The 13,025-nt window shown below is 36.4% G+C and overlaps 1 protein-coding gene across 4 annotated transcripts in view; it reads left to right on the top strand.

Moving 5' to 3' along the window:
* The window catches only part of Lama1_0 (laminin subunit alpha-1), a 174,600-nt gene that overhangs the window by 91,445 nt on the left and 70,130 nt on the right, over positions 1–13,025 (top strand). Inside the window, exon 1 of one of the 4 annotated variants that reach the window (XM_029040055.2) lies at positions 2,165–3,550. The exons of 2 other annotated variants lie outside the window; for them this stretch is intronic. The gene's annotated coding sequence lies outside the window, so the exon portion shown is untranslated. Of the gene's footprint in view, positions 1–2,164; positions 3,574–13,025 lie in introns of those variants that run through there. One more of the 4 variants, XM_029040054.2, reaches the window with a different exon arrangement.

Raw genomic sequence — 13,025 nt, 5'->3', positions numbered from 1 at the left:
CTGACTAACAATTGCGTGTTTGCAGCAAATGTATTAAATTTGACGTTTTCGCTGTTTCTTAGCCGCTGCACTCCGCTAGCATTTAATTGATTTTTCTCTTTTCTCGCACAAACGCACACACTTTTACATGTGATTGGTAGTGGATTAGCGTTTGAAAACGTCTAAATATTGCATTTGAAGCTTCGGTTAAATATTTTTTTATAATTTTTGTTTTTTTTTGCCTTTGAAATTGTGAAATATTCGCCACAGTTGTCATGTTTGGCAACTTTACAATTTAATTACAATATATGATTGTGCGGAGATCATAAAATTTGGCACGAACATGTCTGTCCACTTGTGTGTAACTGTGATGTTTTTGGGTGTTAGCCAAAAGCTAAATTGTTGTTGTTGTGACCACAATCTGTCTTATATAATATTTTTGAGCCTCTTCCTGCTTTATAGTTTTCTTACAAACACAATTCAGCTGCACAAACAAAAATCACTGTCTTCAAAAATGCAACACTGCGTTTCCATAAAATTCGTCCAAGTGCTCACTACCCGCTTCTAATAGTTTTCTATTAACTTACAGCTTTTACCTTAACAATTTTAACAACTTCCGCCAGCCAACCTGAGCGCTCCACGTCCAAAGTGTGAAATTACAATTAAACCAAAAAATTAATTACAACACCAAAAACGCATTAATTGCATTCTGAAGAAGTGTCTTCTGTGTTTATTTATGTATTTTCTTCATGTTTTACACTCACCATGTAGACATTTCGATTTATATTTTGTACGTGTCTGACCCATTTCTAGTAAATTAGTGTAGCCGACTTCCTCAATTTTGGCGTCTTCCACTGCATCAACCTTAAATAATTATTTAATTTCTATTTTATGTGATTTCAAGTTGTTAGATATTTTGTTAAACAACGGTAATGCCGGTAATTTTCAAAATTACATGACCTTTAATAATGATTTCGAAGAAATGAACAAATTAGGTGCAGTTGGTGCGCATGCTCTGTGTTATGTTCGGATACCGTATAATAGCATCTATAATACAATTATAAGCTTTAAGCTTTAAGCTTTAAGCTTTAAGCTTTATTTTATTTTATTTTATTTTATTTTATTTTATTTTATTTTTATTTTATTTTATTTTATTTTATTTTATTTTATTTTATTTTATTTTATTTTTTTTTATTTTATTTTATTTTATTTTATTTTATTTTATTTTATTTTATTTTATTTTATTTCATTTTATTTTATTTTATTTTATTTTATTTTATTGATATGCTATACTGCTATGTTATGTTATGCTATGCTATGCTATATGACAGGTGACAGTGTCATGTAAAGAAACGTTTAGTCTGGACAAGAACTGTCATTGTTTCCTTCTGAGTTTAGCCGCTTTTGCATTGCAAGTTGCACTCACATTGCGTGGGAGAATTGCCGGCATATAAATCGTTAGGTGTTAAAATGAACTTCCTTGTCGGATGACCTGTTCGAATAAGAGGAAAGAGTCTCTGAATGTGACCTGAATCAATATTTATGTGGAATACGTTGTTGAGATACAAGATCGGTAGAAAATTAGTCTAGGAAGTAGATATATCCTCTAGCGATCAATTTTAGCAGAGTAAAGCGTAAAAGGATGGTCCAAACTTTTTTTTTAACGAAGATGCCAAAAATATCCAAAAATACTACTTAGCTACATTTTCCAGCAACATGTTGCGCAACATTTCTAACACGAAGATGTTAAAAATTTCCAAAAATATTAACAAACAACACAATTCAACAACTCACAATTCAAAATATTCTGCAACATTTGTAAGCAACATGTTGCTTTTAGTTATGTATATAAACAAAATACAGCGCAACATCGAACCGCCGAAGAATGCGAATGCACACAACACAACAAGTTCGTTCAAGGAAAAATTGCAGCAAAACAAAACCGAATTGTCGATGCAATAGATAACAACAGCCGGATGGCAGCAGCAACAGCAGAGCAGCGCCACATTCAGCCGGCAAGCGAACGAATTCTACCAGTGCGCCATACACGGTACGCTGCGCGCCGCATAGCACAGCACAACGGGCGCACATCAACATCAGCGGCGTAGAACAAGTTCTGCGACCAGAAAGCCAACGAAGTCGCAACTAAAAATAAACTTTGAAAATAAGCAGAGCGCAAAAATATCATCATCGCTGCGCGCTCCACAAAGAGAGCACCACAGCGCAAGCAACTGGCGTCGCGGGGCGGCAAAAGCACAGTTACTTGGTTAGCTCCAGCTGTCCGCACCGCAGCGCTGCTGAGAGCGCCAACATTCGCACGGTCGGCACGGAGCAATTGCTGTTGCCTGTCTCGCTGCCGGTTGTTGGACGCTGGTCGGGTCAGTTGTCGAGCGACGGCGCGTTTGTGTGGATTAATTCAGCGGATCAGACGGAAAAGTGCGCGCGTGCGATGCGGGAATATTCAGCATTTACTACTTGTTCGCGGTTTTGTTAGTGTTTTGGTGATTTTTCGCTTTTCTTTTTTGTTTTTGTGCGATTTGTCGTTCGTGAAAATGGTGAAAGAAGCGAGTTTTCTTTTCGATTGTTACGATGATTAAAAGTGATTTTCGATTGTTGTTGCCTCTTTTTGGCTGCAACCAAATGGCCATTTTATGAGCGCAAATTTGTTTTTGTGTGTGTATGTGCGTGGCCAGTGTATGGTGACACTGTCGCAGGCTTATTTGTTTGTGTAATTATGAGAAAAAAAAAATAAATAATTCGAAACAATATTAATTAAATTTGTGAAAAAAATCAAAACAAAGTGTATCATTGATGAAATTAAAATCCAATAAAAGCAAACAGCAACAACAACCAAGTGGCTATCAAACTACAACCAAAGTGTTTATTACGCTTCGCAGCAATAAAGAAAACAACAACAATTAGCTTTCTTTCCCTCTGCGGTAATTATTGACCCAATCGATCGCGCATGCAACAACAAAAGCAACAACAAAAGCAAAAACACCCAACATATTAACTGATCCTTCTACATGCTGTCTGTAAGCTCCTCTTCAGCGCAATTGATTGCTTGCCATCGATTTATGAGTATATAATGTGTTATTAACGCGCGTATGTGCGTGTGCGCCGATGCGCATAAAATAGCATAATAAAGCAACGCATTGCGCACGTTTGCGGACGCGCCTCATTTATGAGGAGTGCGCGCATGCGCAACCCCACGCGCTTTATTAATTTCAGTGCATTTGCTGTGGCTGCAAATTAAATCGAATTTGTTGTTGTTTGTGTTTTCCTCCACTTAAACGCGCGTAATTATTATGCTGATGACACTGCGCCTCTAGCGCTTCGCTACTAATGAAAAGCGTTCAGAAATGCAACGCAGTCAATTAAGTGTTTGGTGAAATGCAAATAAATTCATTTGAATAAATAAATAACCAAAGGCAAAGTGGGTGTAGTTTACTGACGTGCAAGTGAGTTTACTGCGTGTAAATGTCACCATTGTGTACATACGCACTCGCAAACTAATTAAATTCCATAAATGTGTGTTGTTCAAATCGACGGTTCGTAGCTGAAATTATGTGTAAATGACATGAAATACTTTATGTATGTAGTTTAATGTATTTATTGACATTATTTTGACAGCTGCAGTGGTGTATAATTGGACAGTAGAGTATAATTTTACTTTAATAAAAAGTGAATAAATTTCAGAATTTTTTTTCAAAAAATTTCATTTGAGCTCTTTCTCAAATTTTTGTATAGTCGGGTTAATCTCATCTAATTGTTAATGAATCACATGATTCGTGCGAACCCAATTATACGAGTGCTGCTATATATATTTCTGGCCTAGGCAACACTAAGTGTTGCCATTTGCAATCTGACATTTCCATTGGAAATACAAAAACATCATATTTATAAAACTATAAAAGGAGCATACTCGTTCATTATTTAGGGGGTCATTCCATGTGATGGACTTAAACTGTTTTAAAAATGTTAAATTTTTAGTTTTTTAGGGATTTTCTAGAATTTTGTTTCTACGACCAGGAAATAAATAGAGATTTAAGATTATTATCATTGTAACAAGAGTTAGAGAACGCCAACGGGTGCTTCTTCCACGATTACGGCTGATTGACTTATGGGAAATACAAAAAATTAGCTGTGTTTTGATCTGCAAGCTTAAATGCATGTAATGAATTCCAAAAATTGGACTTTTGGTAGACATGTGAAAAACATATTTCATTTTTTTTTTTCAATAAATTTTGATTGATGAGCGTTGAGCGTTGAGCGTTTACATGTGCTGAGTGTACCCTACACATTTCAAGTCATTCAGTCAAACTGTTTTTGAAATAAGATGGAGGTAAGTTTGAAAACCACAGTTTTGAGCAAAACGCGTTCAAAGTATCAGCTGTCAAGTCAGGGCCTGGAACAGCCCCATTTTTTTATTCACTTTACTTCCGTATTCTAGACATGTTAAAAAATCCAATAATGTAATAACAACAAATCATGTGGGATGACCTTAAGGAGTAGTCAGAGACACGAAAAAATGAAAATTTTTTGCTATTAAATCATGTTATTTTACAAAAGTAATAATATGGCATTATTACACAATGTTTTGACTTGAAGTCACGAAAATTAAAATAAAAAAAAATCATTTATTATTTCCAAAGTTATAGCTGTCTGCTTTGACCCAGTTTCAGAAAAAGGTCCTTGCGGTGACAATCATAAGTCCTTGGAGATTCATCTAAAATCATTCGGATAAGAAAAATTTGTTTTATAAATAGATAATACTGGGCCTGATCCAAAGTTTTTTTTTTAAATAACCAAAATGGCGGCCTCAGGAAACTTTTTTCTAGATTTTCGGGAAAAAATCAACAATTAATTGATCTTAAAAAATCGAAATTTTTGTAAAAAAGCTTCGGATCAGACCTGAGTTTATTATGTATTCTAAAAGCTGTATGAATTTCATTAAAATCTACTGCGCTGTTATCGAGTTACAGTTGTCACCAGTTAAAAAAACATAGTTTTGAGATAAACGCATATAAAGTTTCACACCAGCGTGTTGGATTGCCTGAGCGCTCTTTGTTATTTGTCAAATAACTCGAAAAATTTTTATCGGATCAACTTCAAATTTTCAGAGAATATTTTAAAGATATTACACTTAACGAAAATGCAAAAAAATGGATTTTTTGAAAATCCTGACTACCCCTAACCCCTTAAGGGAAGTGCTTAACACTCCTATAGTCTAAGGCTTCTAGTGTATAATTGACAGTATACATGCCCTGACTACTATGACAGGATTTTACATTACGGCTATTGCTGTCAGTATACTGGAAAACGCAGATAATTTTGAGAAGCACAATTTGATATATTTCGTAGCATTGCTCAAATTTCAAACAACAATAACATATAATTTAAACGCGGAAGAACTAATAATAATGTAGTTCATCAGAAAAGTTTACATAGAAATGTATCCATTCATATATTGGGAGCATAATATGTTAACCCTAAATGAAATGTAAGTGGTTGATACATTATCCTGACATATTATATTAAAAGAATTAAACAGACGAAGGAAAGAACTTCCGACGACTAAAAACTTCAATATAGTATTAGGGATAGAAAGAGCGTACCATTTAATCAATCCACAGAAGGCTATAAATTGAATTTTTGCATAGAGAGTATTTAATAGTACACCCAACAGGTCATATTCAAAATTATTTTATAATGTTTAGAGAGTTGAGAGAGAGAGATTTGACCGAGATATCCACAAAATTATAATATAATATATAAAATCTAATAACGTTTTCATATATACTTCTCACAGTAGTCGGATCTTGATAGGTATTAGCAGAGCATCTCCGATCTTTATAATGAAAGGAGAGATGAAGATCGGGATACATTTTTTTGAATTTTAAAATAATTGGCAAGTGAAATCCGTCATACCGATCCTTAATTGCAAATCTGAAGCGAATTGCTTCCATAAGCCTTAAAAGCTTCTTAATTTATAAAATTAAAAATGATTTTCATTATTTTTCACACTGATTTTAATAAGCCTACCAATCTTTTGCTATCCAAATTATTACCTTAGTGATTCTGTGCTAAGACTTGACTTGAAACTCCTTTGACAGCCGACCTTCAGTTGACATGACCCAAATACCTAAAGAAAATGAATGCTTCAACGCCATAAAACATTATAATTCATACAATTATTTGCTTTTGCTCGTGTGTCTATATTTACAGACGTCAACTAATGTGTAACAATTACATCCACTGTGGCTTATCACCTAAGAAAATCACGTCACTTAAATGGCCCACAACGGGCAACGGCGTGCTGCCATTATTTACAAGGCACACACATACACACCAATGCAAATATAAACATGTTGCAACACAGTGTTGCATGCCAATCTTATCGGCTTTATAAAAATTAAGCAAATTTGTTAAAATTTTCTGTTTTTTCTTCTGTTTTCACACAAGTCAGATTGGCTGTTGCTTTATCTTGGATATCTGCTATTTGCATTTCGTTGAATTTTCGGGCATTTCGCAGCATCCCACAGCCGGTGCACCGCCGGTCCAACAGCCACCAGACAGTCTGCCAGGCAAGCTGCCAACCACTCGCAGGCTTATCGCTGCAGACATTTCACCTTACACCTTCCGTGTTGCTCACCTCATTTGTGTTATCTGTGTGTGTGTATGTTGACACCGTGTCTGTGTGCGTTGGCGTAAGATAACATAATTCGTGTATTTAGACACATTTGTTTAAACTAAAAATACCGAAATTAAAAAAACAACACTGAACTTTACATGAAATCCAGACAATTGTCTCGAGAGTCTTAGGGTTTGGTGACTTGTGTTTGGCAGGAAAAACGTGGGAAGACACAGTGATACTTGTACTACTGTCTGCAACCTCATTCACAGCGTACAAGTGCTCGGTTGCTTGTGTAAACATGGGGGCGCGGGTTTCAGGTGAACTATGTAGTAGAAAATATAATTAAAATGAAGTTACACAGTGAGCTTAATTAAGCAAACAAATGACAAGAGATACTGGTTGAGAGGGAGGTTGAGACACAGCTGGTTTAGGCTGTACAATGAAGTTATAAAAATAGTTATTTATATGCATATCAGAAAAAGAATTTAGGGTATTTACATATTGTATATAAATTATCTAGAACCCCTGCAGTGAATGAGTTTGAAAAATTCCTGACGATTTCGTAATTATTTCAAAGAATGCTTCGATAACGTAGGTAATCTTCATATCATACCATTAGACACTCTTTTAAGAAATACCTTAGTACCAATTTTCGTTGGTTTTGCTCCATCCGGTATTTTCTGTACGATAACCTTCTTTTAAGTCGTCTTTGGTCAGTCACAATTTCAATTGTGGTATATTGCGATCATGTTGACTTCCCGCACCCGGTATGTCGTATCAGTGTTTTCAGAAACTCTCGACGAACTCAATATCAGGACGATTGTCATATCCGAGTCATGTCTTCTATTAAGGAAACAAACAAATACAAAGTCCATTGAGACTATTCCTTCCAAAAGCACTAAAATAGTATTAAATTCTTACACATTGCTTGGAAGGTACAGATCTCTCCCTACTTAACGCTATATATGTAACTATACGGTCATCTGCCTTTTCTAGTCATATATATATCTTCAGAAACACCGTAGCACTTGAATCTTCAGTACTAAGGAACCATAAAGAAACCCCTGGAACTATCCTTCGTCTCCTCTTTTAAACTAAATTATTGCTGACTGAATTTCTATATTCATTTAGAAGTGATCGTAATCTATTACAACGATTCAAATCTGTAAAGAGTTCCAACTGTGGCGCTTCCCTGTTATTTGTAAAAAAAAAAATTTTAACTATTTTCTTGTGTGAACTTCAAGATCAGCAAGCAAAATCGACAAAGTGTTAAAAACTTTACGACTTTACGATTTTACTACGAAATTGAAGTGATTCTAGGAATGATTTTGAGCGATATTCTCAGCTTTTTATGACCTGCTACTTCTTCTTTCACGCTTCTGTACTTTGTACTCAAACCGCCATGCTCCCCACTTCCGTTGCTTTTTGTGCGCCAACCATCAACATAAAATCCATCAAATGCAGTTCATTAACAACAAATTAACGCGGCATTTGAATGGACAAACCCCACATTAATGACTCTTTCAAGACGCGGCGCATAAGCAACAAGTGTAAGTTCAAGGGGCATGCACCGATAACATACATAAAATATATATATTTGAGAGACGCATAAAACCAAAATAAAAAGCGGCATGACGCGTCCGAAAATTAAAAGGCGGTAATCCAATTAAATACGAAAATCTGACTGACCCAATTAAAGCGCCGGTCATACCCGAAGCGACAGCCTGAAAAAAAAAACACAACAACAGCGGGCGCAGTATTAAGGCAAGCAACAAATAATGTCAGCAACGGCTGGCGCCTATCATATTGTTGTTACCAACGAAAGCCAGACGAGACAAGCCAACAAGTCGAAAAAGAAATGCTGGCGTACAAATTCGGGCAAAGTTTTTGTAGCATTTTTGAGTTTTTTCTTTATTGCTTTTGGTTTTTTTTTTTTAATTTTTTTTTGTTTCTCTGACTCTTGTCGATTTGAAAGATCAAAGATCACTGATCTGTTTATTGCGCTTTTCGCTTTGTACGCCGTTCTTCTTCAGCCGAGCTGATGAACTAGGAAACCGCAAAGCGAAAATATTTATTTTGGCCACAAACCACAACAAGAAATACCAAAAAAAAATATCTGTAGAAGCGTAGAAAACAACGCGCTAAACAAGTAGTGACAACAAAAAAAAACTAACTAACAAACAACAAACAAATAGAGTAACAATGCAAAAACACGACTTTTGAAATGCGCCCAAATACACCGACACGAAAGAAATAAATCTTGACCGCGTACATTTTGATTTCAGTAGAGTAGCCGGAAAAAAGGATTTACGGTGCGCCAAGATCAAAGGCGGCAACAAGCGCAAATATTTATTTAGTTTGCGCGCGTGGTTGTTATTGTTATTCCAATTCAAGTCAATGTTTGGAAGCGCAGCGTTTAAGGAAATAAACGGTTAAGCAAGCGCGCGTCTTTTAATTTCAACTGATCCTCGTGCTGATCGTCGACGTAGGAGCGCGGCGCTACCGCTGACTCACTTTTGAACGCGGCAAGCCAACAGCATATTGCCACAACTGTCTTAATCAGTATGTAATGGCGACGCGCGCAGTTTGAAATAAAAAGTTTGAATGTTGCTGATTTCTTTAGTGATCTTATCTAGTCAAAGACTAAGGTAATCACTAAGCAGGCCGCATAAGCGACGTGTATGCATTTGCTCATCCTGATACCATCACCGCATTCTCTCTTTGGCCTGCAAATTTTAATTTGTTGCATGATCCGCACGCGTATCTTTGAGCGATCAGTTGCAGATCACTTAAGGTTATTTACATTTTCTGTCCGCGCTGATCACTAGTATGCCGGTAATAGCTGCCACACAACAGCAAGCGCAACAACAACACAGTCGACCGTGATTTATACGCTGATCTTGATTTAGTCATGGCAATGTGGCAGTTACACGCTGCTATCGTGCCGTATATCGCAATACTTGTGCGCGATCAAGTGTATAATAAAGTAAATGAAGTTGAAGTGGCGTAGCTGGAAAAGTGCTGAGCGCCAAGAATGCTGTACACCAAATACATCCATACAACGTACGCAGCACAAAACGAAATAATAATAATAAATAAATTGATCTTTTCGTATCCGAGTAGTGATCTTCGCGTTGCAACTGATTGCAATGACTTTGTGAAAATAAACAAACGACTGACTGTTTGTTTGGTAGACAACAAATGAGTCTGCACAAATGGCGTACAAAACAAAGCCGCCACTAAAACAGGTGTATGCTGAAGATCATCAACGCTTACGCGTATATGTAACCTGATCGTCAGCATGATCACCATTACTACTAATAAGCGATCTACGCACACGATCAATCATAAGGCGACATTTATGCCTTATGGAAAAAATGCAGCGTTGACTTTATCGTTGAAAAAAATTTACATTTAAACAATCGCATTCATTAATCTTGCGCGGAAAAGGCGAAACCAAGCGGAAAAAATATACATTTGATAGAGGAAAATTAATAAATGCCACTAAGCAAGCTTAAAAGACACAATCACACCACCATCAGATACGGTTAGATGTGCGCGATCGATTGTCTAAGCGATCAAGATGCAAATAACAAATTGCAGACTGAAGATAACTGAAGTCTGACCGTGAAATTAATGACTTAATGTACAATAAACAGTAGTAAAAACTTGGTAACTGATACTGCGCAGATCACAGATCGATCGTGTTGTGATCTAAACGATCGTGAAAACAATCCACATCATCTACAACAGCTTATCCTCCATGAGCGCTGCGATTTTTGAAATTTTCAAATAAATTTTTACTCGAGCACTAAAGTAAAAGATGCCAGGAGGCTTAATAAATAATTTTTTCCGAAAAAAAGTTCAAAATTCTGCTGGCAGCTGTCGCCTGAAGTGTCCGTTAATTCGAGCAAATCAGCAAATCACAATGAAATGAAAGCAAAAGCACGACATATATATTTCTCTAATAAAAACTGATCTACAACGCGAAAACAACAAGTATTTGCATCGCGAAAAAACGGCGCTATAATTATGCAATTTCTCAAAGGCTTTGCTGGTGGTCCTACCACTCAATAGTACCACCGCTGCAACCACGCTGCGGCAGTAAATAAGACAAAAACTCTAGGCAAATTTTTTTAACGAACCAAACGGCGCTTTAAAAATAGCTCAGCTCCACAGTTTATAAGTAAAGTTCGTTTGTGGCAGCTTGTGGCAACTACACGCGGGCATAAAAACTGATTGATCTGTAAACATATAATCTTTTGTGGTATGCAACGAACCTACGATCATGCGCTGGCAACTGATCGTCAAGCAATGCAAATAAAATTATAGTTGAGAAGTAGTTGGGACGATTAAGAGAATAGAGACTACTCTTACAGCAGCTGAAGTGTAGCGCTGTGGAAAATACGACTTGAGGAGCTAATAAAGTAAACAAAACGTGGCAAGGTTGTTATGTGGGTAATTTGAAATTGACTGGATAGGCGCAGAGGTAGGAGTCCTTTGGTTTAAAGAATATAATACCATTATAAGTGTATACAGAAATAAAATGAATGGCTGTTCTGTGATCAGTGAAATGAACGCACGATCACTTATTTTGATGATCTAATGAACGTATTAAAGTGTGTTAATGAGATTGAGGTCTTATACAAAATGTGTCTTGAGTTACTCGCTACTCAAAAATGCTCTAAGAACGTCTCAGGCTCTGTAAAAATTTGTATAAGCTTAACCTAATCCTCTATTGTTGATCAGTTGCTCAAATATGGGACGTATGAACCATGATCATATGATCTTAGCTGTTGGATAATTGATCATAGAGGTTACAACTCTACATTAGACTCATTAAAAGTTTATTTTAATTGTGTTTTGATAGTTTTATGTACGAAAAGTTGATCGATTTATGCTGTTCATATCGAACGATTGCCTCAACATATAAAGGATTAGGTGATCATATACCTAGTTTTCAATATCTTCCTACGAGACTAAAAAAAAATTTTGTAACACTGTTTGGAAGATGAGACTAGTTTCATTATGTAAATTGTCATACACTATTAGAAAAAATTAGCAAAAATTATCAAGTGTTCCTTACTATCAAGGACTAAATTAATATACCGATCGATAATCCTAATACTTACCAATCTGATCACTATCATAACACCTAAACTATCACTTTTAAGCTGCGAAAGTTGCCAGCACAGTGAAATGCAGCATAACAGTGATAAATATCCATACATTTACTCGAATGATCTGTTGATCGTGTCACATGCCGTCGCCAGCAACAGCGTCTATGCGTGTTACCTTGCCATTCGCACATAAAAACCAAAACAAATTACAGACTGTTTGTTTTAAAAGCGACTTACAAAGCAATTTATTAGTGTTGCATGCAACATGCTACAATTGTGGCAATTCCACAAAACAGCTGCTAACTACTGCTCAACGAACAGCAAAGCAAACAATCTCCACTACACTGGGGAGTAATGAAATGCGTTCACTGGCGGCACATCCTCGTCAGCTGTGCGCATCCGCATTTGTCTGCTGCTCGCAATAACTGACTGACAATCACTTCTGCCACCAACAGGTAGCAGTTGTACGCATTTAACAAACACACGCTTTGTTGGTTGTTTACAAATTTATGCCGAGCTCGTTGTTGCGCATAAATGTTATTTAAAATTTTTATTGGCAGTCAAACTGTCTGCCAAAGTAATCATTCACTCACATCAATTGCGACCGGCCCAGACGACTCAGTTATGCATGCAGTCTTTCTTTTTTCTTGAGCATATCCTGTGGCTCGAAGCGAGAAATTAAATGAGGAATACTCGTATATATGAGCAGGTATGCAAATATGCAAGCAACCGCCTGGAAACTGACGCAACTGCTTCACGCCACTCCACCGCGATCGCCACGTTCGTTTAGTTCGTCTGTGTGGATCAGTCAGTTAGTCATTGCTGTCGCTAGTAAGTCGTTTAGTTTGTTTATTTACTCACTCGCTGTGCTTAACAAGGTAAGCGCTTAAATAAATTCTGCTTGTTATTCGGTTGTGGCCTTTCTCTTGTGATACAACATTTTTATTGACGAATTTCCCATCGTAATTTTATGTATGATCACTCAGGCGATCTTAGAGAGTGCGTGTTTTTGTTTAGTATATTTGAGAGACAGCAATTGAATTTAAATAGTATTGATAGAAAAATGTTTTTACTAATTGTACCTTACTTGGCTATAAAGTACCTAATTGGTAATAAGTGAAAGTGTTCCATGTCTTAGAGCAAATGTGAGCCATCAATTCCACCAAGAATCAATTCTATGGAGCAATCAAGGAAGACATGATCACTAAATACAATGTTGCGTGTATGAAGTATGGAAATAAATGTCAAATTCTTGTCATAATTCTGTCATTATTGCTGTCAAATTTCAT

This window comes from Zeugodacus cucurbitae, chromosome 3 (genome assembly GCF_028554725.1).
Source record: "Zeugodacus cucurbitae isolate PBARC_wt_2022May chromosome 3, idZeuCucr1.2, whole genome shotgun sequence".
Classification (NCBI taxonomy): Eukaryota; Metazoa; Arthropoda; class Insecta; order Diptera; family Tephritidae; genus Zeugodacus; species Zeugodacus cucurbitae.
The sequence above is the reverse complement of the archived record's forward strand: the minus strand, read 5'-3'. Positions and strand labels throughout refer to the sequence as shown.